This window comes from Toxorhynchites rutilus, chromosome 3 (assembly GCF_029784135.1).
Source record: "Toxorhynchites rutilus septentrionalis strain SRP chromosome 3, ASM2978413v1, whole genome shotgun sequence".
Lineage (NCBI taxonomy): Eukaryota > Metazoa > Arthropoda > Insecta > Diptera > Culicidae > Toxorhynchites > Toxorhynchites rutilus.
The window spans coordinates 29663167-29688663 of record NC_073746.1 but is presented as its reverse complement, the minus strand read 5'-3'; the positions used below and the strand labels follow the sequence as shown (position 1 = coordinate 29688663).

Genomic DNA, 25497 nt, shown 5'->3' with positions numbered 1-25497 from the left:
CGATGCTTGGTCAAAGAAAATCCGTTCTTGATGGCCTGCGTTGCTGTTTCAAGCTCTCCCTTCTTCCAACGTTGTCTGCCCATCCTTTTTTGTAATTCAGCGGTATCTGGAATCAATTAGACCAAAGAAAAGCCTCAAACCTGTAGGACCAATTCACCCCACAGAAACGTGTCCATGTCACCCCACACAACATGCAAAAATTAAAATGCAATTAGTTCCATTTATCGTTATCAAACTGACAGTTTCGCTGCATCAAATTGTTCCTCTTCTGTAGACGAACAGAACTTTACTGCACAACACACGAAAAGTTTGTTTAATCAGCGGGAAAAATCTTAAAACCACGATCGGAAAACTCACATTTTTTGACAATCAAATTGCTTGTTGTGCTCATGCAACCGTTTCCTTCCACTTGTCGAATTTTACCAAAGTTTTTTTACGTTATTTACATACGGTTCAACAATAGAAGGAGATGGCATTATAAAAAATCCAAGTTGAGCCGTACTTTTTGAGATAAAGGGGTGGTAAAAATCACCCCGTATGTCCAACTCACCCCGTGTTACCCTACACGGCCCAGACCGAGATGGATATAGATCTCCTTCATGCTGGAAAGTATTTTTTAAGAGTAAAATAGAAAAAACTTTCCAACTTCAATTTGTAATGAGATGTTATATTAGGCTGTCAAAAAAGTCCTGCGGTATTTTTTTTTTGAATTTTCATTTGTTCATAAAATTAGTTACAATCATCTGTTTTAAGTCAAATATGCGCCGTTTTGTTCGATGACTTGTTCCCAAAGAGATGCCAACTTCATAATACCCCTGTTATAGAAGCTCGCTTCCTTATTGGCAAAAAACTCGGATAGCCAATTTTCACAGGCCTCTTTTGTGGCTAACTTCTGACTACCTAGCTCGTTCGCCATGGACAAAAACAGGTGGTAGTCACTTGGTGCAAGGTCCGGACTATACGGCGGATGCAAAAGAACCTCCCATCCGAGCTCCCGGAGCTTTTGGCGCGTCACCAAAGAAGTGTGTGGCCTGGCGTTGTCCTGATGGAAGACAATGCGGCCTCTGTTTATCAAAGATGGCCTCTTCTTCATGAGTGCTACCTTCAAGCGGTCCAGTTGTTGGCAGTACAGGTCCGAATTGAGCGTTTGGCCATAGGGAAGCAGCTCATAATAGATTATTCCTTGACAATCCAACCAAACACACAGCAGAACCTTCCTGGCCGTTAATGAGGGCTTGGCCACCGTCTGAGCCGCTTCAGCGGGCTTCGACCACGACCGTTTGCGCTTCACGTTGTCGTAAGTGACCCACTTTTCATCGCCAGTCACCATCCGCTTCAGAAACGGGTCGATTTTGTTGCGATTCAGCAGCGATTCACATGCGTCGATACGGTCAAAGATGTTTTTTTGCGTCAACGTGTGTGGCACCCATACATCGAGCTTCTTTGTGAATCCAAGCTTCTTCAAATGGTTAATAACGGTTTGATGACTTATCCCCAGCTCTTGGCCGATACTACGGCTGCTACTATGCCGATCTTTCTTGGCTAATTCAGCGATTTTGTCGCAATTTTAGACGACAGGCCTTCCGGAGCGTGGCGCATCTTCGACAATCTCTACACCAGAACGAAAACGTTGAAACCATCGTTGTGCGGTGGAAATGGAAACTGTATCGGGTCCATAAACTGCACAAATTTTATTGGCCGAAAATGAAATGCTTTCTAGCAACGCTAGTTTGGGTATAGATCTGTATCCCGAAAGAAATTGAGGGGCTCAGAATGTAAGGAGTGTAAGTGACTTGATCGATTTCTCTCACTCAACTTTTTATTTAGTTAATAACTCTACTGCAGAAACGTTCCAATTTAAGTTTGCTATAGAATACGATAGATGAGGTTCTGACCTATCTTCCACATTGTCAAATACAGCTGGGAATGTATTTGCAGCTTAGGTATGACCAAAAGAGAGAGAGAGTCGATGTATAGAAATCGATCAAATCACTTACACCCCTTTCTTTCTAAGCCCCTCAATTATCATGGCAGACGAACAGTTTCGGTAATAGTTTCAACTTAAGGTGAAGGTGGAAGCTAGCCACAAATGGCTGCCACAATGGCGCTCATTTCTTTCATCTCCGTCCCTCACCCCTCGCCCGAAAATCAATAATTGCGCGAAACTATGTGAAGAAAATTATCGTTTCCGCACACTTCCCATGAAGTAATATCAACCAAAATCTAATCGATTACTCACAAGATATTAAATTTTCATCTGCTGTCGCACTGTATAGTGAAAAACGTAGGAAAACTCGAGCAAGTGCTCTGAAAGTTAAATTTTCATTTTTCAATCTTCGGCAATGGTTTTGTTTGTATTGGTGAAAGCATTTGTTTATTTTTTAGACACTGATGCCAGACAACATCATCGAAACAGCTATCAAAACCACTCAATAAAATGTTATTCCTGAGTCATAGCCTTTCATGTCATGAAAATCAATAGAATAAAATAGTGTTGATATCAATACAATCATTATTTTTACGTTTAATGGGTCTATAATGTAAGTTTTAGCAACTTTAATATTGGGTAAGAAAATTGTATTGCAGAGCTCGGAACACTGCCACGGCTGCCTATGCTTTCTCAGCCAACGAAGAGAAGGGTTAAGGATCTCCAACGTGAATATGTGAAAACAATACGACCAACGAAGGAAAATATTGAGGAATTATCAGCATCGAGTTACTATGCGGTAGAACTTGTTAATATCAAAAGAGCCCCAATTCGCATGTGTTATAAATTTGTTCATGTTACGCTCGCGTATAGTCAGAATTTTACTTCATATGCAAAAATACCCATTCTATATATTTATGTTTGCAATTGGCTTGGTTCATCGGAACATATCGTTCATACATTTAACTTCAGTATTGAATTGTTATTTTTTTTTTTCAAATGTATTCAAAGACTCGTGTCAATGAAGCGCCACACAGTCTGATAAGTGAATTGATCTATTTACATGTGCTTTGCACTTCTCTCACAAACACTATTACCCCATTTTTACACGTGGTTTTACCTATACCACTACAATGGCTAGCTTCCACCTTCACCTTAAGCCGCATTCAGTTTGCCCGATGTATTGGATAAGTGTGTAATACGCACCCCCTAAACGAGAATGGATTTATCTTGACTGTACTCTTAAAAATTAAGGTAACAACTACGTCAGTACGTAGATTAGTTAACCCTCAGTCATCTGTAATCGCTCTGTATTTTAGATAATGAATAACAAAAGTGCTACGAATTTTATTTTGTGAGACGCCCAAATTTTATATTTTCTAATCATACGGTGTTAAATGGCCCAGCAGAAGTGTAATATGCTCATAAGCTATTTCTCTCAGAGAAACAGCTTGTATGAATGAGAGATCAATCTATTTACTTCATGCCCACCAGCGGAGAGAAGAAACCGTTTCTCGGGTGATCGTGTTCTCCCAGTATTCGTGCGTTAATTCTCCAGTCCGCGCTCTTTTTTTCCTACATTCTCTGAGCACATAATATAGATGTCAGATGTGAAGACATGTTGTGCTCCCGTGGCCGAGTGGTTAGCGTCATAACTAACATGCCGGGTGTTCGGGTTCGATTCCCGTTCTGGTCGGGGGAATTTTTCGTCAAAGAAATTTCCTCCGACTTGCACTGTGATCACGCGTATTCTAGAGCTTGCCACTCAGAATGCATTCAAGGCGTGTTATTTGGCATAGAATTCTCAACTAAGTACTAATAAAAATGACGCAAGTAATACTACGTTGAGACGGCGAAGTTCCTCTAGGAACGTTAGTGCCATTGAAGACGAAGAAGAAGATGTGGAGACATGTTTTCGTTTTGAAGACATTTGAGGGGCTTAGAATGAAAGGGGTGTATGTGATTTGATCGATTTCTCTATATCGACTCTCTCTTTTGGTCATAACTTAGCTGCAAATACATTCCCAGCTGTATTTGACAATGTGGAGGATAGGTCAGAACCTCATCTATCGGATTCTATAGCAAACTTAAATTGGAACGTTTTTGCAATTGAGTTATTAACTAAAGAAAAAGTTGATGAAGAGAAATCGATCAATTCACTTACACCCCTTGCATTCTAAACCCCTCATTTAACATACTGAGGTCAATTCACAGTTTGTGAAAACAATTGCTTGTGTGATTTATCGAACATGATTTAGAAATATCGTGATTATTTGCCCATTTTTGTTCATTATGATTACATTTGAAGAAATTTATTCATGTCATGCGGAGATATTTGAAAAAATCATCTGGCATCCCTCACATACAAGCTATTTCTCTCGTGAGAATGCTATCCTGCCGAAAGCGAGCAAGTTGCCCCGATCGAGGGTATGCCATACTACCCGATTGTAAGCTGATGCGGAAAATATCAAATTGAGAAGGAAATGAATCCTTTCTTACCATTTTCTTCATCTGAGATATTCACTAGGAACTCGACTCAATAAATATGTCCCACAGTTATCGCCTCTGAATCGGTTTCAAGCAACAAAAACCTTATAGAAATGATGTAGAAAATTACATCGAAAATCGCTTCCAAAGAAAATTATTTTTCTTATTTTTTTAAAGCATGTTTCAAATGTAAAACTTGCATGGTAGGATTCTATCATTGACTAGCACGATTGCCTATAACCATTGCATATCTATTCTTACTGGCTTACGAGAAAATCAGGCGGATAAAGTTGGCAGGCAAGTGCGTTTTAGATACATTTCCTCTACTCTTTCTGTAACTTAATTTATGCGATACGACATCCTCAGATATTATCCCTTTTTCAAATATAAATCTTTATCTATGTATAATAAATATAGCATGATCAATCCTTCACGAATATGATGAAAGCACAATCATATTTCTTACATTCTAAAACAGAGAAAAATTTTCACTGAACAGTATATATTATTCTGTACAATAAATATCATTTAAAAATTTAAAAAAAATCCGAAATAGTTTCAAATATTGAATTTTATATTTAACAGTTTATTCTGAATTTTTTATATATTTGTTTTGTATGTTTTCCTTTTTTAGAGAGTTGTTTGATTTTAAAGAACTTTGTCAGGCATCGTTTTAAAGCTGGTTTAAGAGCTATAATTTTTGTATCAAAAAGGTCACACATGCAGATACGTCCTTATAAAATAAATGTGGCTATAAGAATTTGTAAACAAATTAATTCTGGATAACCTTCAGCGAATGTAAGAAATTTAAAAATAAGATTGTTGAAGCAGCGGCTAAATAATTTGAGGTAGAACTGCTTCATAGTAAATGTTGAATTATTGTGTTGGGGAAAAATAAATGTCGTATTTCTGATCGAAATTTTACGCTTTAATTAACATACTTGAAATTATCCAATTTAAGTCAACTATGCGCCGTTTTGTTCGCAAACTTGTTGCCATTTAGAACTTAATATTAGAAGCAACTTCATTATCCCCCCCTTATAAAACCCCTCCTCCTTATTTGCAAAAAACTCAGACAGCCAGTTTTCGCAGGCCTCTTTTGAGGCCAACTTTGTATCACCAAGAGCGTTTTGCATGGACCGGAAGAGATGATAGTCACTTGGAGCCAGTTCCGGACTATACGGTGGGTGCAATAGGACATCCCATCTGAGCTCCCGTAGCTTCTGGCGGGTCATCTAAGATGTGTGAGGCCAAGCGTTGTCCTGGTGGAAAACAACACCGTTCCTATTAATCATTTCTGACCACTTCTGGTCAATCGCCTGCTTCAAACGGTCAAGCTGCTCACAGTAGAGAACCGAGTTGAGGGTCTGGCCATAGTAGAGCAGCTCATAGAGGATGACTCCCTTCCAATCCCACCAAACACACTGCAAAATCTTCCTGGCCGTCAATCCGGGTTTGGCGATGGTTTGGGCCGGCTCACCGCGCTTCGATCACGACTTTTTTCGCTTTAGGTTGTCGTACGTGATCCACTTCTCATCACCAGTCACCATCTTCTTCAAAAATGGGTCGAGTTCGTTCCGTTTCAGCTGTACATCGCAGGCGTTGATTCGGTCTAAAAGATTTTTTGCGTCAACTCGTGATGCACCCACACATCCAGCTTTTTTTGGAATCCAATCTACTGCAAATGGTTCCAAACGGTTTTATGGTCTATACCTAGTTCCTGGCCAATGCCGGTCTACTTGGATGATTTCAACGATTTTATCGGTATCCACGACGATTGGCCTACCACTACGGGGTGTATTTTCGACAGCCACTACACCAGAACGAAATTGATCAAACCAACGCTGTGCTGTGCGAATCGTTACAGTATAGGGTCCATAAACTACACGATTTTTTTCGGCCGCCTTCGTTGCAGTTTTACCTAGCAGGTAGTAAAAACGTAAAAAATGGCGAATTTCTTGCTAGGTGGACTCCATCTTTGACGCGCTATAACTTGAGACTGAAAAGGACAATCACAACACTATCAAAACGACAATTGTAGCACAGATTGTTGTCTTTAAATAGCCGTATAGTATGACCCGATGCGATAAGTACAACAACAGATATGTTTGAGTGGGTGACCGGAATAAATCGCCACAGTAAACAACTGCAACAGAAACAACCGCTTAGAAAAAGTGTAGTAGGCTAGAAATATTTGGCGCGGGAAAAACATCATGTGCCTCACATTTCTATTATAAATTTATTCTCTTGTTCTCGTTTTTCGAAATTTATTCTGAGGACAATGTAATGGGGACGAAGTCCCCATTTGGCGAGGATAAGGAATCGAGGCGGCCCATGCCGCCAAGATGACGCAATCCGAGTCCACCGCCGACCCGCCGTCGGAAGCGGCGGTGTCTCGCACGCAAACCTGGGATCCACTGATTGCCCGGTTAGTTTGAAACATAGGATACGATCCTTTAGCAATGTCCGACCGAGCTCTAGCGAGCGTCGGACGGTATACGTCTGCCCGGGGCGTTACGTTTGCCTGGGGCGATACGTTTGCCCGGTTAATTCTTGTTTTGAAATACAATACCGCGCCACAATATTTATAGCCTACTACACATTTTATAAGCGGTGGTTTCTGTTGCAGTCGTTTTCTGTGGCGATTTATTCCGGGAACCGTTTGAGTGTTACCATATATTGACAATATACGACATATCTTTTTCCCCAACCCAATATATTGAAAATACTTTCCCTGCTCGAAACGATACATCCAGAGTATCCAGTAATACTACATCTAATCAACATTACCGATGACATTATCAACAATCTACGTATGAAGCAGGATTCATTTACAGTGGACCGATTCAAACTACAGCTTCGGTAAAACGTATTTCCAGTTACATAAATTGCCCTAGCATTTCTTTACTCAGAGTGAAATCAATCATTTAGAAACAGGCAACGAAATGGATGCTATAGGGTTCCTACATGTTCACAATGTGCACATCCGCGCTCACACCCACAACATACACTGATGAAACGGAACGAGAACATCAAAGTTTACGAATCGCTACTTCACTGCGTTATGGGGAAATCAACAAAAAAATACAAGAATATACCGTTCTGAATCGCATTTCGGACACTTTGTTCTAATATCTTGAAATGCTTAATGCACTGATGGTATAACTATAAAATGAATATCACAATTGCTTTTTTAGAGTAATCCCTTGGTTTCACTATTACTTCATTTGAGAATTACATTTGAATTAGTATATAGTAGGAAAAAATTCATCCAAAATTCAAAATCCACTCATTATCGTTTGTGTTTGACGTTTGCCTAGCGTGAGCACGTAGAATTTACCCCTTTATCAATATTTAAATTTCTCTTGTGTTTCATCAGTTCTCATCATCGTTATCAGGTTACTGTGATTGCTTGGTAAGTGTTTCGCAGTTGACTATAAAATATAATCAAGTGTAATGTAATTTTCGTTCAAAAAATTGCAAAATAAAGTGTCCGAAATTTGATTTAGTGTCCGAAGTTTGATTTTTATTCGCTTCATCTGAAAAGCATTTTGTTCGATGATTTTTTTTATGTTTTCAATCAAATAGGCACCAAAGTAGAAAGATAAGAAGCCTATTGAACTAATTTATTAAAAATATCAACCAAATAATACATGTGCATGAAGTTGAGATCTGTTTTCTGCATCATATGCCTTAAGCGTCCGAAATATGATCAGAACGGTAATGTAATTTTCGTTCAAAAAATTACAAAATTATGTGTCCGAAATTTGAATTCAATCTGTCCGAAATTTGATTTTTTTATAAATGGTGTCCGAAGTTTGATTTTTATTCGCTTGATTTGAAAAGCATTTTATTCGATGTTATTTTTGTTTTCAATCAAATAGGTACCAAAGCAGAAAGCTTAAAAGCATATTGAACTAGTTTATTGAAAATATCAACCAAATAATACATGTGCATGAAGTTGAGATCTGTTTTCTGCATCATATGCCTTAAGAGTCCGAAATGTGATTCAGAACGGTATAGGTATAAATAAAGGAAACGTGGAGATAATGGTGATGTGTGGTTATTTACTTCCTTTTCGCGTGCGATGTTTTCATTTCCTGATACTTTTTTTTCTCTCTCTGCCAAAATAAAAGATTACCCTTCGCTGTGGTGCTCCGCGGTGTGTGTGGTGATGGAAAGCACCCGAATTAATTCTATTTGCGTGTGCCTCAAGAAGGTGCATGGTGTGTGCGGTTGTCGCGTTCCGGAAGTCATCGATTAGCTTGCGGTTTTGGTTACTTTTCTCTTCTTTATCGGGGGGATGGTTATTTTTTCTTTGGTGATGGGGTGTTTTGTTGCGGGCTTTAACTAATTTGGAACACTCTACACAATTTTATTCTTTATATTGTGCAAATGTACACTCACAACATTCACAACACTCACAGACACACGCACACACATAGGAATACACACGCGGGCACTTAATAACATCAGCTATTTTACCAGTAGTGTTTTTTTTTCTTGCTTTGGTTGCTTGCTGTGGCACTACGAGAAGGGAAATGGATGTGAGTGGTAACAGCACTCTCTAAGACAGATAATCGTAGGCTTATGATTTACAAGCTAGCGTATGAGCGTATTGTTTTTGTTTTGGCGTGTGTCCGCTGTAATTCTCAGTTCGGGTTAATTTGTTTTTTTTTTGTTTCTCTTTTTCGGTGCGTCTCAATGTCTCATTGGTTTATTTGCACTTTTTCTTGCCGATCGTGTGGCTAGGCATAGCATGAGCGTATGGACTGTGGATATGCGCGAAAGCTTTTCGTTATAAAAGTTGTGCCATTTTGCCACCTGTTTTGCCTATGATGGATGATGCTACGTCTAAAAAATCGCAAACAGGTTATGAAATGTATCCGCTTTTTCGATTGTGAGGATGGGAAGGGTTTTGAGCGGAGGATAAAATGAGCTTAAAAGGTGTGTCGGTGTATTAAACAGTAAATATGATTGATAATATGTTTCGGAAATATACTGCCATTGCTGTCATCATAAACGAATTGAATCCTGCACCATGTTTCGGAGATACTGTAATAAACCATGCGTTTCCATTTTTCTGCCCATAAGGTAAATTAGATATTCGAAAGCATTACCGACAGGATAGATGGAAATTTTAATTTTTTTACAATACATCGAGTTAAAAAAAATTCTGCCATACAAATGAAACACAAATTGCCGCATTACTCAAGAATTAATCAAGCAAACGAAACCAAATTAGGCATCTGGAGGTTTTAGGAAGCAATAAATGTTTCCAATGTGATTTGACATACCTACCCCCTCTCTAAAGGGGGGCTGTCAGAGGCGTCTCGTCCGCCTGTTCAAACTGTTCATAGGACAGGTAAACAATCTCAGAATAAAATGTATATTATTTCACATTAGTAACATGGATGAGGAATTATCGATGGTATTTTTTTGTGATTTCCATATTATCCCGAATATCCTTATTTTATTTTCTATTTTGGTGGAACTCAAACCCACCGTGAAGAATATGATCTGATAGTTACATTTGAATTCACCCCAATCCTCGCGCAACACAGCCATAACGCTACGAAATAAGCAGTAATGACTACCGGGTTCAAACTATTCATCTGAACCCGCCGTCATCCAAACACAGGGCAAACACAGTCAACTACGTATGAAACGATCACTACTACTTATGCGCCGCCTTGCGTAAAAATGACGTTTTAGGTTCAATATTTCTGCTGAACGAACCGTTGAAAACGATGGAAAGTACACACCACTACTCTTCAGTGTTTGTTCGTGGTTGTCATCGTTTCCCTTTCTGTTTCTCTTTCTATTCCTGACGTCATTAAAATTTGAAAGAGGGTCCGAGACCGCGAGAGTATACAACACCAAACACCCCGATTCATTCATGATTTCTGTGGATGTGCTGGTATTCTTTCGTTGAGGTGTGGTTTTAATTCGAGTGTTCTTATCGATTTTGTTCATTCGACAACTTGAACCCGGTATATATAGTACACATATAGTGTCTGCTTACGTTTCAAAACCTCCCCTGCATTGGTCGGTCATATGAATGAAATAGCTGCGTACTTTGGTCTTAATGCTGACAAAATTGTAGCTCAGAGCAATGATGGCGCTACTGTAATGTCCGATAAATAAATCTGGTGTGCAAACATTGGGGAAACAACGGTTATTCATTGGATATATTCACTGTCGCGCATACGTATTGAAATTCTTGCTAAAACTTTTTGCGAATATTTTTGCACATACGGATGTTCTATATCAAATTTAGTAAAAAAAGTAATTAGACGTAGTAGAATTTGTGCGTAACGTACCTTGCTTCTATAGACGAGCTCAAAGCAGATCATCATTTCGATAGTACGCTTAAAAATGCAATTGATGTATCTGGCGAAACTATGAATGAAAGTAACGTCATCAATTGTCGTCGTTTATATGAATCGATTATAGACAGAATTATTGACGAAATGACGATCGGCTTAAGGAATGAGATGAATACAATTTCGTCGCTTTGTTGAATCACGAAAATTTTGCCGACTTCGATGTCGCATTACCAACTGGGAATTTGAAAATGTTTATTTCATATCACTCGAAATTCGATTGAGCGAAGGTTTGTAATAAGCTGACGGTTCTTCTTAAATTATAGTCATTATTCCGATTATCGATGGACAAAACCTGCATAAAATTATCTCCGAAACGGCTGGCCCGAACGATACTGACATATCATGGCCTAATACAACGGCATCCGTTGAAAGAACTTTTTTTGTTGTTCGACGGATCAAGAATTATTTGCGGTCGAGATCTGACCAGAAACGGTTATTCGGAATTATGATGATGACTGTGAAAAATGATTTTCTTTATGAGATAATGTAGATGCCTTTATTTTATGAGGAAATCATTGATAAGTTTGCGCTTATAGTTCACCGTAGGATTCTTTTGTTATACAAGCAAACCTGTTTTTGTGCGGGAGATAGGGACGAAAAAAACGTGTTCGCTAAACAATTTGAAAAAAAAAAGTTATGTGGTGGATAGGGACCGCATAAAAAAAGTTTCTTTAAGAAAATAACCCATATCCTTATGATTCCATTTTTGTTCAATATTTGATTTCCTATTTTCACTTGCGCAGATCATAAAATCAACTTTTTGCTCCTGTCAATAAGCTCCCACTGACACCTTAAAACAAACAAAATAAAACATGAGAATGGGAATTAGCTGACACAGTCCCTATGTAGAGCGATAAAATATACATATCAAAGATAAAAAAAAAATGACCGCTGACTTCATTTTTTTTTTCAAATACCGCACAAAAAAAGTCACACCACAAAAATCGCAGGAAAAACCGCACAAAAACTGATTTTACTGTATAGATGAATGTTGAGAAATAAAAATGTTAAAATCTGTCATCTCAATACTGTTGTTTTAAAGTTGCAAATGAAATTGAACAGGTAGCCCAGTTGGTCACACGTCGCCTCTGGGGGCTGCCATATAAATGAAACACAAATTTCTACATTACTCGAGAATTAATCAAGCAAATGCAACCAAATTTGGCATATGGAGGTTATAGGGTGCAAAAAAAGTTCATATGGTTGTTAGACACTCCACCCCCTCTCTAATGGGAGGGAGGGGTGGGTTGGAGGGCGGCCATTACAATGAAACACAAATTTCTGCATTACTCGAGAATTATTCAAGCAAATGAAACCAAAATAGGCATATGGAGGTTTTAGGGTTCAATAAATGTTTTTATGGTGGTTAGATATCCCTCCCCCTTCTCTTAGGGGGGGCTGCCATACAAATTCTTATTCTATCATATTTTCTGTATCAAACATTTATTCCATGTAACGGAGAAACATGTTATTTGCAAGTGGTTGAAAAATCTTGAACGAGAATTGTGTCTGATAATAATCTTATATTATAATGAGTTTTGGTAGAAGTACTAGGAATTTTTTAGTAAAAGGTAAATTCAACGGGGTCGATTAGAAGATCAATCAATGAACAGTTCTGCGATTGGACTCATGAACTTGCGCTTAGTAAGAACGTGAATGTTTGAAGGTATTGATAACGAAAAATAAATTTTGGGCGAGACGAAGTTTGCCGGGTCAGCTAGTTCCTCATAAAATAAAAAAATCTCCTCGAATTTAGTGCATTTCTTTCGATGTGTTGAAGACTCACGAAGTTAAGGTGAAGGTGGAAGGAAGCCACGAATGGCTGTCAAAATGGCGCTCATTTCATTCATCTCCCTTCCTCACCTCTCGCCCGAGAATCAATAATTTTGCGAAACAGTTTGAAGGAAATGATTTGTATTCGCACACTTTCCATCGAGTAATATCAACCAAACTCTAATCGATTACTAACAAGATATTAAATTTTCATCTGGCGTCGCAATGTAACGCAAAACTCGAGCTAGTGATCTGAAAGTTAAATATTCATTTTTCAATTTTCCGCAATGGTTTTGTTTGTATTGGTGAAAGCATCGTTATTTTTGCGACACTGATGCCAGACAACATCATCAAAATAGCTATAAAAACCACTCAATAACATTTTATTCCTAAGTCATGGCATCAAAATCAATAAAATAAAATTGTGTTGATATCAATTCAATTATTGTTTCTACGTTTAATGGGTCTATAATGTAAGTTTTAGCAACTTTAATATTGGATAAGAAAATTGTATTCCAGAGCTCGGAACACTGCCACGGCTGCCTCTGCTGTCAAAAATAGTGAACGGAAAAATATTACATTCAATCAAAATGCCTCGGCCAACGAAGATGAGGTTCAAAGCTCTCCAACGTGAATATGTGAAAAAAATAAAATCACCGAAGGAAAATATTGAGAAATTATCAACTATTATCAACTGTTAGCTGGTCTGCTTTGGTCTCCTCAAGCACCTTGGCTTTTTTAATTTACTGTTTACAATAAGTTTAAGTTTGTGGCTCCCCGTGGCGTTGCACAAGGTAAGATCGCAATTCTTCAAAAAAAAAAACCCATTTCGCATGTGTTATAAATTTGCTCATGTTACGCTCGCGTATAATCAGAATTTTACTTCATATGCAAATACACCTTCTATATATACAGGTCAGACTCGATTATATATAATCGCAATTTCACTTTCAACGTTAATTTTCGAATCCAATACATAATCGAATCACAAAAAAAGCTATTTTTCTATTAATGTTTGACATTCATCGGTAATGAGAAAACTGTTCTTGTGATTCGATTATGTATAGGATTTGAAAATAATTGTTGAAAAAAAAGGTCGACTATATATAATCGAGTCCGACCTGTATATTTATATTTGCAATTGTTCATCGGAACACATCGTTCATACATTTTACTTCAGTACTGAATTGTTTTTTTTTTCAAATGTATTCTAAGACCCGTGTCAGTGAAGCACCACACAGTCTGATAAGTCAGTTGATCCAATTACGTGTGCTTTGCTCTTCTCTCGCAAACACTATTACCCCATGTAGAACACATGGTTTTACCTATACTACTACAATGGCTTCGTTCCACCTTCGCCATAAAGCAAAGGAACCCTAGTGATGATTGTTAACTTCGTTCATGCCATTTGAAAGGAGTCTTCAAATCTTCACTTCACAATGCATCTCAATCCCCATGGTACAGATTCAATGAAAGTGGATCTGAATAACTTGGAAGGAGATAAACGATTTAAAAAAGATATTTGAATCTACCTAAGGTTGCTGCTAAGTTAATCGGATCAGTCAAATACTGACACTCAAAAGCAAAAATTTATTGTTTCTAGGATTGAATTTTTAATGGTTCAGAATTCATGAAAGGAGTTCGTTCACTTTTCCCAGGGAGACAAGTTGGTTTATTGCATCGATGTAGATGGTGCCTTTTGGACCAATTCAACATCCAATACGATACAGCGCAATTGTGCCTTTTATATCAATTCCTGAAAACAAGTCTCAAAGCCGTTTTGCTCCATAATGGCGGTCTAATGGTTTTTCAAAAATTCACAAAAACTTGGAATTTGTTTTCAGAAAACTTGCTCTGTGCTCGCTCCTCTAGCAATAAGCCAGATGACGAAATGTTATTGAATTTTCTTATTAACACGTTGAGCCCCGTATCGGTCCCTGGGGACTGCCGTTGAACTTTTCGTTAAAAAACGTGAATCACTTGGACTGACAGTTACAAAATAAGGAAATATCAAACAAATGGTTTGTTTTCAGATATTTTACCAGTCAAATTTCTGGCTATGTTCATTTTATACAATAAATATCTCTGGAAGCTAGTACCGATGCTGACATTGTGGAAATGCTCTTGATGCAGGTGGAAAGCGTGGCGAGAATAATACGGGGGTCAATGTGTTAATGGAGTTTATTTGTATATATACTAGCTGACCGGGCAAACTTCGTCCCGCCCAAAAGTGGTTTTTTGTTATCAATACCTTCAACCGTTTTCTTACTAAGCGCAAGTTCATGAGTCCAATCGCAGAACTGTTCATTGATTGATCTTCTAATCGACCCCGTTGAATTTACCTTTTACTATAAAATTTTTAGTACTTCTACCAAAATCATACAGATGAAGCATAAGTTTCTGCATAACTCAAGTACTAATCAAGCAAATGGAACCAATTTCGGTATACGGTATACGGTTGTAGAGGGCAATACACGTTTCTGTGGTGGTTTGACACTCCTCCAACCTCCCTAAGGGAGGCTGTATTACACAAGAATCAATCACGCAAACGGAATCAAATTTGGTATGTGAGGGTTTTTGGGTACGAGAAATGTTTCTATGATGGTATGACCTCCCTCCGTCGTTTGGAATGGAGATGGGGTTCCACAAAAATATTATACATATCCCAACCAAACATGACAATTGAAAATTTTCGGAAAACTCTGAAGGAAAATGGGAAAATTCGAAAAATTCAATTCGCATGTGTTCTATAATTTCATAGTGACAAGCGTTGTTAGTCCATTTGATGTTTGCGGTAACGAAATTGATCTTCGTTCGAAAGTGGAAATGAATTTTAATGTGATAAAACGCACTCCTATATCGTCTTTTATCTATATAAATAAAAATGGATCGCCGAAAGTGTTGATAAGAGCAAAACTCGAGAAAGGGATTGTCCGATTTAGGGCTGTCTTCATTGTATCATATTTTCTGTATCAAACATTTATTCCATGTAACGGAGAAACATGTTATTTGCAAGTGGTTGGAAAATCTAGAACGAGTTTGAGAGAGGGGAGGAGTGTCGAACCACCATAGAAACGTTTATCGATCCCTAAAACCTGTATATGCTAAGTTTGATTCCATTTTTTTTTATTAGTTCTCGAGTTGTTCAGCACCATTTGGGCTTCATTTCTATGGAAGCCCTCTTTGAAAGTTGGTAGGAGTGTTTTAATTATTAGAAATTTTACTTCCCCATAAAACCTCCACATTCCAAATTTAGTTCCGTTTGCTTGATTAGTTCTTGAATTATGCGGAAATGTATGCTTCATTTGTATGGCAACCCCAACATTTATTGTGCCCTAAATCCTCCATATACCTTTAGAGAGGTTTTAGAGAGGAGGGTGGAGTGTCTAACCACCGTAAAAACATTTATCGCGCCTTAAAACCTCCATATACATAATTTGGTTTCATTTGCTTGATTAATTCTCGAGTAATGCAGAAATTTGTGTTTCATTTGTGTGGCAGCTACCCTAAGAATGGGGGTAGGAGTATCTAACCACCATAGAATCGTTTATTGCACCCTAAAACCTCCACATGCAAAAATTCGTTTCATTTACTTGATTAGTTCTCGAGTAATGCCGAAATTTGTGTTTCGTGGGGTCTCAAACTATCATGAAAACCTTCCCCGTCCCCATAAACCCCTACACACAAATTTTCATGTCGATCGGTTCAGTAGTTTCCGAGTCCATGCGAATCAGACAGACAGACAGACGGACAAACAGAAATCCATTCCATGCCAAACCGATATAGTGATTCTCAGATTTTCGTCTAAAGTGGTAGTTTTGTTCTTTATCGCAAATTATGGGACCCGTTTTTTTATTTTTTTGTTAGGGTAAATTGTGATACCCGTTAGAGCAATTTATGAGACCATTTTTTTATTTTTTTGTTAGGGTGACCATTTCCATTTTAGGGTGGTCCGAAAAAAACATTTTTTCGCATTTTTGTCAAAAAGGTTTTTTTCAAAAATTCATAACTTTTGAAGTACTAGACCGGTTCAGATTATCGACATATCAAATTAAGGCCTGGTCACCTGGTCTTTTTTTGGAAAAATACTATACCTGCAGAAAATGTGAATTCATTGATTGTATTCGGTTTTTATTGTTTTCATAGTCTCGGGACCAAAGGTGCTATAATTTTTTATATTTTATCTGGAAAGCTGAGGATTTTTCACATAACATATCTCGAAACCAGGTTTTTTTTTTCGTTTTTGAGTTATGAATTTTCAAAGTTACCCGATGGTCCAAATATCATTGTCCCCTTTTTCCCAAAAATGACTTTCTTCAAAAATTTATTACTTTTAAACTACTGGACCGATTCAGATGATCGACATATCAATTTGAAGCCTACTAGCTAGCTTTTTTTGAAAAAAAAGACATTTTCCATTTAATTGGATTATAATCACATATATCCAGTCTAGTCGCATAGAAATGTTGAACGAAAACTGAAAACATTTTAACTTTGAAAAATCATAACTCAAAAACGAAAAATAACACCTCTCTGGTATTCGGCTATATTATGTGAAAAAACCTCAGCTTTCAGGAAAAAATATTTAAAAAAATATGGCGCCCTTGGTCCCGAAACGATGTAAGCTATAAAGAACAAATTTAATCAATAATTACGAAAACAAAATCCATTTTTATTCAGTGTGTAATATTTTTTTCAAACAAGACTAGCTCATTGGCTTTTATTTGATGTGTCGATCATCTGAATCGGTCCAGTAGATCAAAAGTTATGATTTTTTGTAGTGGAAAAATGAGGAAAAAAATTATTATTTGGACCATCGACCAACTTCAAAAAACCCTCAGCTTTCCAGAAAAAATATTAAAAAAAAACTATAGCGTTTTTGAAATTTTGAGTGCTTTATCCAGACGCTGTTATGTCATTACCTTTGTCTGGGTCCCTTCACATTGCTCAATTCCGGGTAATGAGAGGGCTGACTCATTGGCAAAGGTAGGTGCAATTGAAGGCGACATTTATCAGCGTCAAATCGCCTTCAATGAATTTTATTCTTTAGTCCGCAAAAATACCATCGCCAACTGGCAACGCAAGTGGAATGAAGATGAATTGGGCCGGTGGTTTCACTCGATTATCCCTAAGGTTAGCCTCAAACCGTGGTTCAAAAGTCTGGACTTGAGTCGGGACTTTATTCGGACCTTCTCCCGACTCATGTCCAATCACTGTTCGTTAAACGCGCTACTCTTTCGTTTTGATCTTGCCGACAGCAATATCTGTGCCTGTGGCCAAGGTTACCACGACATCGAACACGTTGTTTGGTCGTGCGAGGAGTATCTTGTTGCCAGATCGAATTTAGAAAACTCTCTTCGGGCTAGAGGAAGGCAGCCCAATGTGCCGGTGAGAGATGTGTTGGCTGGTTTAGACCTTGATTACATGTCCCAAATATATGTCTTCCTAAAAGTTATCGATCTTCGTGTCTGATTGTCCTTATATTCTTATATTCTCCTTTTCCTTTTCCTTCGCGAGAAATCAAATCCCTTCTTATTAACAATAGAATAAGGTGAAATGTAAATACATATTAGATATAAGATAGGCTTAAGAATTGAGTGTAATGAATGTGAGAGTGAACATTGTCAACATATCCTTTTATCCCTTCCTTTTCCTGAAGAAAATATGTCACCCTTCTAAACTCGAGTAGACCGCGAGTAATCGGTTTTCTACACCATTAACATTAGAATTAAGGAAACATGTTTATATATACTTGTAACAATACAGTCAGGAGTTTGGCTCCTTTCAACTTATGTAACTGAGCCTGTAAAAATAAACGATTTAATAAAAAAATAAATAAATGGAAATGGTCACCCTAACAAAAAAATAAAAAAACGGCTCTCATAAATTGCGATAAAGAACAAAACTACCACTTTTGACGAAAATCTGAGAACTGCTATATCGGTTTGGCATGGAATGGCTGTATATATAGATTATTTTTATTATATTAGGTTGGGAAAAAAGTTATCTATTATTTTTGGGTGAAATTCAAAACCATTTTTAATGTGTTCCGGATTGTCTGATTTGGGTCAAATATACACCGTTTTGTTGTAAAATTGGTTGCCATTCAAAGGTAGCTTCGGAATGTTTCTATCATAGAAGTCTTGGTTCTTATTGGCGAAAAACTCTAGCAATAGATTTTTACAAACTTCTCTTGATCGCAAACTCTTTATCACTCTGGAAATTTTGCAATGCGTGAAAAAAGTGATAATCGCATGGTTCCAGGGTCGGACTATATGGTGGATGCATTAAAACATCCCAATCAAGCTTTCGGAATTATGTGGCCTTGCGTTGTCCTGATGGTACACAACGCCTCTTCTGTTGGTCAATTCTGGACGTTTCTGGTCAATCGCTAGCTTCGAACGGCCCATAAGTTGACAATAGAGATCTGAATTTAATTAAAAATTAAAGCGAAAATAAAAAAAAATTAATTGCTCGTAATTCACAATTTCAGCAGCCTGGCTTGCATTTTTGCCTTGAGTGAGTTACCACCCTGTTACTAACAACTGAATGAACAAACAAAAAAACAGCTAGCTTGAAAATAATTAGGCAAGTAGTAGTTAGTAGTTATCACACCCATCCCTTCATTAATTTAGTGCATTGATGAGACTGAAATAAAATCGTGGCACATATGATGAAATCACTAACTGTGGATAATGGAAATTTTACATGCCCCACGATTTTATTTTGATCTCATCAATGCCCTAAATTAATGAAGGAATGGGTGTGATAGCTACTAACTCTTACCTTTTTAGATTTATACTATTCATGATGTAGTGTGTTCTTCATGTCAGTCATTTTGTAACAGTGGACAAATTGAATTTTCGATATTATGGAATACACATAATTATAATGACAACAGAAATAAAGGTGCGTACTAAATTTCAGAGCAATCCATCAAAAGTTAGGGGATCTTTCATTTATGTCTATATGCGGGAGTTACATAAAAAGTAATTGGTCATTTTGCGACGGCCGCGACTGCCGTTACAAAGTAACCCACGTCCGTACAAACGGGTGAAGTTAAATAAAACCGTTCAAAAATCATGACACCGTTATTTAAAAAAATAAATAAATAAAACAGACAAAAAGTTGATCAATTTGAAACTAGCTCAATGCACGTTATTTGTAACACGGTAAACGATATCCTTTCTCAACAGATTCTAGTTCAGAATGCAGTATAATTCGCGAGCACCGCGACACCATTCGAGGACACATCCTGCAGGCATTCTGCAGGATGTGTCCCTTGTCAGCGTCGTATCGCTGAAGAAGCGCAGAAAACGCCGGTAATCATCGGTTAGTGTGGCCTCGTACGCAGTGAACCGTCTAGATTTGCAGTGTCGGAATGGCGGCACACACAGACGACGATGTCGGTGGCAAAAGGGATGGATGGATGGAATGTCTTTTCCACGATGAATAATTAATTACACCAGACGCAAACCAGAAGACGGTGCTGCCTGCGGTGGGATACCGCAGCGTAACGCAGATCGTAACCGCGGAGTGTGACGGCTTCGGTGGTGGCGGAAAGGATCGTTAAGGAAATGTGCGTGCAAGTGGGCAACACTAATGTGTTTCCGTGCTATTCGCTGAATGGGGGAAGAGGAAAGAAAAAGCTTGTGCAAAAGGTGAATATGTATTTTTCATTCGTTTGATCTGAAGAATGTGTTTTATGCACTGAATAGATTCCCTCTGGATAGAATCGAAAGCGGAGTGTTCTTGGAAATGGGTTTTAAAACAAACGGGTTTCAATTAAGCTACATCCTTTGAAACGAACTGCATCTTGATAGAATGAGATTGTATACAGGAACAACTTCAGTTGCATATCATATAGTCTTCATGGTATAAATCTATGGAGTACGCACTGGGACTGGCATGTAAACGAGCAGTGTTATAATGACTGTGTCAAGAAACTTTCTGGCACATAGCTGATGCGTAGAAAGAACGGTATAATGTCATTAGCACTTACAGCCAGCTAACGATATACTGCTGTATCTATGATCTAGGTGGGAGGAAATGATATTAACGAGTCACGAAGGTTAACCACCTCATGGGGTAGAACTTGTGTCCTATCGTCATTAATTTTACTCACGTTCAGAGCAACGGTATGTGTCTCCTCCTGCCGGAGGGATAAACTGAAATCGGTTTACTGTCAAACAAAGACCTATGACCTAATTCGTAACTAACGAATCCAGTGAGCATTATTCAAATCAAGTTGTCCAAGAAGTACAAATTCCATGAAATTATCTACTCCATATGACGGATTTCGCGCCAAATCGACTAGATGTTGGCATGACCCTCTCTGAACTTAAAGCAACTTCCTGGGCGTGAAGACCTTACCTAATTAGGCAACTTGGCATACTTAGTTTTCCGAAAATTTATCTAGACGAATACAGGTCGGACTCGATTATTCGGAGTATTGATTTTTTTTCACTCCAGATAATCGAATCCTCCGGATAATGGAGTCATAAAACAAAAAAAGGAATTTTCTTTCGATAAACGTAATATAATTATGATTTGTACTTATTTATTAAACGGTTTTATCTAGGTTGACCCGTTTGTATGTTTGTGACTTTGTAACTTTGTATCTTTGTCTCTTGCACTGTACCACATTATTAGAAATGTAACCCTCTTCTTGCAGACCGATTGATCTGAAATTTGAAACACATATTTATCACTAGTGTCATTATAAAACTGCGTATTTCATGATCTTGAAAATCCAAGATGGCGGCCGCTACAAAATTACGGAGTACACATTTTCTCAGAACCCCATCAATATGTATAACAAATGAAAGGGATTGACTGGTAGAACACTGTTATTTATGAAAAATACAAATCCAAAATGGCCACCACCACAAAATGGCGTCATATTTTTTTTCCAAACCTCGTCAATATGAGTATCAAAAGAAAGTTCTCGACTAGTAGAACATAGCAGATAATGAAAAATCCAATTCCAAGATGGCCGCAATCAATTACTTTTTATATGGTGTTTATACAAATTATTCAAAATTTACGAAAATCAAAAATAAAATACTCCGGATAATCGAGTCCGACCTTTATATGGAAAGGGCTAAATATATTTGATAATTTTTTTATAATTTTTTTTTACTCAAAAATGGTAAGTCCTACAAAAAAGTGATTTATGGAAGAGTTTTAGGAGAATAATTGAATTTTCAGAAAAAAAAGTCACAGAAGGGTTGTGTCCGAGACACGACCGCATAGTTGACGTAGGATTCCATTGGGCCATTTGTTGCATGCTGATTTTGGATATGTTTGAAGAATAACATTGTTAAACTCTTCGATAATGATTTGGTGGCCCTGAAAAGAGCGGTTTTGTTAGGTTGTTAGGTATTGTTTGTTCACTTCACCAGTGTTCACAACCGAGTGATGATGTTAGAAGGATGGTGATTAGTCATTGGATGGTGCGTATCACGATAGAACACAACACAATTCTCACCAGAAAAAAACGTGTTACTTTATTATAGACAAAATGTATTTGAAATGGTAAAGGTAATTTAATTTATAATTTTTACTTTCTGAGTGTTTATTCAACCCATTTCCATTTTTGCGTTGAATCCAGCGGAACACGATGTTACATGCCTCAATGCGAATTTCAATTGGACTAACAGCACCTAATACGATAGGTAGAGCATATGGGAAATCACTTTTTCGAATATTCCTTCATTTTTACAATTTTCCTCGTCGAAGTTCGGTCCGGGATGTCACCAATAAGCTGAATTTGTCAAGTTCATTCGTCCAGCGGACCAAGCAGCGGGAGGGCCTGCGTACATACAAGGTTCAGAAGGCTCCTAACCGCGACGAAAGGCAAAACATGGTGGGGAAGACGCGAGCCCGGAAGCTGTACACCGAAATGCTGACGAAACCGCATTGCCTGGTAATGGACGACGAAACCTACGTCAAAGCGGACTTTCGTCAGCTGCCGGGCCTGTTGTTCTTCTCCGCAGAGGACAAATTCAGCGTTCCGGAGGAGATTCGCAAGCAGAAACTATCCAAGTTTGCCAAAAAGTACATGGTGTGGCAAGCGATCTGCTCTTGCGGAAAGCGGAGCGCCCCCTTCGTGATGACCGGCACGGTAAACGGGCAGGTTTACCTTAAGGAGTGCCTACAGAAGCGCTTACTACCACTATTTAAGCAGCACGAGGGCCCGACCATCTTCTGGCCGGATCTCGCTTCGTGCCACTATTCAAAGGACGTGTTGGAGTGGTACGAAGCCAACGGGGTCACCTTCGTGCCAAAGGAAATGAACCCGCCCAACGCGCCGGAGCTTCGCCCAATAGAGAAATATTGGGCGATTATGAAGCAGGCCCTCCGGAAGAACCCAAAAGTTGTCAAATCGGAGGCGGACTTCAAGAGAAAATGGATTTCTGTTCAAAAAAAAACTACAACCTGACGTTGTACAGAACATTATGGACGGGGTAAAGAGGAAGGTGCGAGCATACGGGCTTGGGCTCGAAGTATGAATAAAAAGAAAATGCCAAAAGTTGTTTAATAGTTTTTATTTTACTGTCTAAAATTTTCAAAAGGATCGGTCTACTGGGCGAATTTCTACAGCGTTTTTTCCGTGATGCAATTTGATGTGACACACCCTTTACAGCAAAAGTTCCCCTTACTTTCATGTATTTGCAGTGCCGATTTCCCCCAGGCAGCTTGGTTTTGATGTCTCTGTTAGGGAACCGCCGCATGTGTCGTCAATTTCGACCTGTCCGAAGTGAGTATTTCCGGTTGGATAGGGGTTGAGGTTTCTCAATTGTTCGATAGTTAGTTTCATGACATATATTAATTCATTCAATATAAAAAATTGTTATGGAGTTTCGAAATCGATTGACCCAAAAAATTCATCAATCCATCATGAAATGACTGAGCAGTAAGCGTTTGAAATTGGACAATTTTTACGATGTGCTCGATTTTCAGTTTTAAATTTGTACCCCAATATGTACCCGAAAGACGTAATCTTACGTCAAAAAAACACTCGTTCATCGTTCTCAACTTATCCGCCAGCACGTATGCAATCAGCAATGCCCACGCTAGTTACAATGAGCACTATCCATTTGTGCGCGTTGTTAGTTAAACTATCGACCACGAGGGTATTTACATTAGAGATGGGCAAACCGTTCACGAATGGTACGAAAGAACTAGTTCGCCGAAAAAAGTGAACGAACGGTCGTTCTTTTTCAAATAACGATAGTTCTCCCCACGAACTGATTGCGAGCGAACGGTTTGTGAACTGTTGGAGAGTGAACTGTTTGTGAACGAACTGTTTGCGAGTGAACTGTATGGGAAAGAACTGATTGAGAGTGAACGAAGTGTTTGCGGGCAAATTGTTTGCGAACGAACGAGTGCAGCTGAACTGATTTGCGCTGGATGGAATGGATAAATATAACGAGAACGCTTGTAAGGAAAATAAAATGATTTGTCATTCATGAGCAAAATGCATGTAACGCAGGGTTTATTTTGTAAATGTATTCTCAATTTTGGGTTAAAAATTAAATTAGATTTTCGTAGTTTTAAAAGCAAAACATCATATACATATCATATACCTTCTGATTATCAGAAAAAAATGTGGGGGAAGTTGGATTAGAATTAGGTAAACATAAAATTTTATAGTGAGGGCATGTTGAGAAAAAAGTTTTTTCGTTGCTCTCAATTCATTGTTTGGCCTATTGCGTGTACGTGTTATCGTGATTGTTTGTATGATTGATTGTTAGTCAAAATCGCTGCTGATTTTTTTTCCCTGAATGAACATTATGAAATATGATCTTACATGGAACCTGCGTGTTGTCCAAAAAAAGAATATGAAAAATTGTACATATTTTGTGCGCATCAAATTATTATATAAACTTTTGTCGAACGATAAACATATTTTCACATAAAGTTTGCGACTTTTAATGAAGCAGCTTATCTTTCCCCACTAACTTTCAAAAATATAAATCCCATACGTACACTGTCCAATCCAACGATATCAATTAATAGCTGTCTATTGATGTTGAGTTCCAGCCAACATTCTATGTTGTTCTTAATATCGCTGAACGAAAGAGCGAAAGAACGGTTCAAATGAACTGATTCACTCAGATGAACGGTTAGTGAGTGAACCGTTCATCAAAGTGAACTGTTTTGCCCATCTCTAATTTACATGCTGATTTCCCCCAGACACCTTGGATTTGAAATCTCTGTTAGGGAATACATGTTGGTGGGAATAAAAGCTCCCCCTACTTTCATGTATCTGCGATGCCGATTTCCCCCAGGCAGCTTGGTTTTGATGTCTCTGTTAGGGACCCGCAGCATGTGTCATCAATTTCGACCTATCAGAAGTGAGTATTTCCGTTAGGATAGGGGTTGAGATTTTTCAATTGTTCGATAGTTAGTTTCATGACATATATTATTTTAGTCAATGTAAAAAATTGTTATGGAGTACCGAAATTGAATGACGCAAAAATCTCATCAATCCATCATAAAATGACTGAGCATTAAGCATTTTTTTACGGTGCGCTGCGTCGATTTTAGATTTTCGATTTGTACCCCAATATGTTCCCGAAAGACGTAATCCTACGTCAACATACAGAAAAAAACATTTTTTGAAATCCTACACAGAAAAAAATTATAGGAGATTGTGTCCAAGATACGACCGCATTGTTGACGTAGAACTACGCTGTTATTTTATATAAGTCGCTTGTTTATACCTTCGGATATTATTCTATAATGCTGTGAAATTTTAGAAACAACTGCTTTAGTAGAATAATATCTGAGATGTTTTTTTCATTGTAGAATCAGTTGACGATAATTGGTTGATGATTCATTCTTGCCCTCGCAAAACAATCTTATGTCGCAATTTATTTCATATCAATGCATTGAAAATTTACCTCGAAGGCT

The 25497-nt window shown here is 38.1% G+C and overlaps 1 protein-coding gene across 10 annotated transcripts in view; it reads right to left on the bottom strand.

Annotated features, from left to right (window-relative positions):
* Positions 1-25497, bottom strand: part of LOC129779830 (potassium voltage-gated channel protein Shaw-like) — a 268655-nt gene that overhangs the window by 19992 nt on the left and 223166 nt on the right. Inside the window, exon 10 of one of the 10 annotated variants that reach the window (XR_008743781.1) lies at positions 8900-9268. The exons of the other annotated variants lie outside the window; for them this stretch is intronic. The gene's annotated coding sequence lies outside the window, so the exon portion shown is untranslated. The remainder of the gene's footprint in view (positions 1-8899; positions 9269-25497) is intronic. 10 annotated transcript variants of the gene reach the window in all.